General features: G+C 28.2%; 1 non-coding gene across 1 annotated transcript; it reads right to left on the bottom strand.

Annotated features, from left to right (window-relative positions):
• Nucleotides 1-525: 525 nt before the first annotated feature.
• TRNAN-GUU (transfer RNA asparagine (anticodon GUU)) lies at nt 526-599 on the bottom strand. The gene has a single exon. It is a non-coding gene; the product is annotated as a tRNA-Asn (tRNA).
• Between the last annotated feature and the right edge of the window lie 1,476 nt (nt 600-2,075).

Here is a 2,075-nt window from a genome sequence, read left to right as displayed (position 1 = left end):
AGTTGGTTCCAATTTATAAACAGAATCTAAAAATTCAGTCTTATAGAACATGTCTCTTGTTTCCTTTATCTACAAATTAAACTGAGGATATAATTCAAACATATTTGTCTGTCGACTGCTATAATGGTAGAATAAATAAACGCAAAGAATCAAATGGCGTTTGGAGATAGATTTTTGGGATAGTTTTTGAAAATTTATTAGCAAATATCTGTTTGATCAGATTTTATTTTTCAAGTTCCCTAAAATGGGCTAGAACCAGTTTGAGCCCCAACTTCCACTTACGAAATATTAATTTTTTTCCTAGATGTCCAAACATAACTTCTAATTTCAGATATCGCAACTTCAAAAACTCAAATTTTCAACTTCAAAATCCATGCCAAAGTGGAGCGAATCAATAGTTGTTATATGGAAAAATACCTAATTAAATCTCAAAGAAATTCAGATATTAAAGCAGACCAAATTAACATTTATGAGCACAACTGAAGTAATAAAAAAACATAACACTTAATGCAAAAATTAATGAATCGCTAGAAGGAGGGGTCGAACCTCCGACCTTATGGTTAACAGCCATACGCTCTAACCAACTGAGCTATTCCAGCTTTGTTGATACTTCAATCTATATTCACGATCTGGATCTTTAAAAGAATCAACGACTCCTGCAACTAAGGGTCCTCCATGTTTTTTTTTTTTTGGTTTTCCATTAGGTATAAAGCCCAGCTAACTGGGATTCACCTACGTGAGGCTCCATTCAGGTAAAACATCCCATACTTTTTTCATATCAGGCTCGATTAGAGACTTTTGAATAGAGAAGGAACAGTCTTATCAACTGCACTATATCCTTCGATGGTGTTCTTATGAATTTTTTTTGTTAGTTTTTTTTTAATAAAATAGTAGTAGTTTTTTTTATGAATTTATAATTATATAGAATAATTATGATAGATTTTAAATTTGACAAAAATAAATTGAAAGATATCAAAACGTATTGATTAAATTTATGTGTAAAATATACTATTATATAATGTGAATTTCAAATATAACAAAGCTTTTTTTTTTTGTGATAAAATGGCTAAAAGCTTACGGCTGAAGTCCCAATTCCAAATCTATAATGCTAATTCTAATAAAATTAACTTAATTACAACATCTTCAGTCGCAAATCACGAAGTATAGAGTAATTTTGTAATTTTGAATAGAAAGCTACAAGACATTGAATATTTTTTTTCGTAATTTGATTTGAATTTCTCTCTTAATCTTAGTAAAATCAATTCTTAATCTTATTTTGATTAATATCTTTCCACTTTCTCGTATTTGCTTAGTTTATTTTATACTACAATAAAATAGTTGTAAATCTTTTTTTTGATTCACTAATTCGATTCTGAATACATGAGTGTAAATTAAACTCATATAAGAGAAGACATTCTCTAGGAGAATATTTTTCACTCCAAAGGAGATGAATTAATAGTTGAAAACTTGATTTTGTAAAATTTTGAAGGAATTATTTATTAATCCGTACAACAACTAAATGAAAGACCTAATTTTTTTAAGAACACGAAATCTCTATTAAAACCGAATCTTTTCCGTAACCAGGGATCGAACTCAAAACTTTTTCAATAGTAAATTACTCTATCAAACACCGAATTATTCAATTTCCTATTTTCCTACTCAAAAGTTGTAACACCAATTAACATCAAATCGTTACATTGAATATTTCCATTCTAGTAACATTGTTTTAAGTACTCTTATGATGCTAAGCCACGTTCATTGAGATGTCATTTTAGCTTTGAGTTAGTGGAAATTAACAATCACCAGACAATTAAGTTCAATATTGTAATAATGACACTTAAAAGAGTCAAATGACTAATAGTGATTAATAACATGATATGATCACTCAATACTCTCTAATCTCCACTAATATAATCTTTGAATTAGTTCAATTAAAATGAGGAGAAAGTACATCATTACTCCATTTAACTATAACACTTTTTCTAAAAAGACATTGAAATTTTACAAAGATCTTAACACCTCCTTAAACAATTTAAAAGTGTTAAAATTATTTCATTTTTCGATCAATCTCAAGT

The sequence above is a fragment of the Solanum stenotomum genome, chromosome 3 (assembly GCF_019186545.1).
Source record: "Solanum stenotomum isolate F172 chromosome 3, ASM1918654v1, whole genome shotgun sequence".
In the NCBI taxonomy this organism is placed as follows: domain Eukaryota; kingdom Viridiplantae; phylum Streptophyta; class Magnoliopsida; order Solanales; family Solanaceae; genus Solanum; species Solanum stenotomum.
This window is presented reverse-complemented; position numbering and strand designations above follow the sequence as displayed.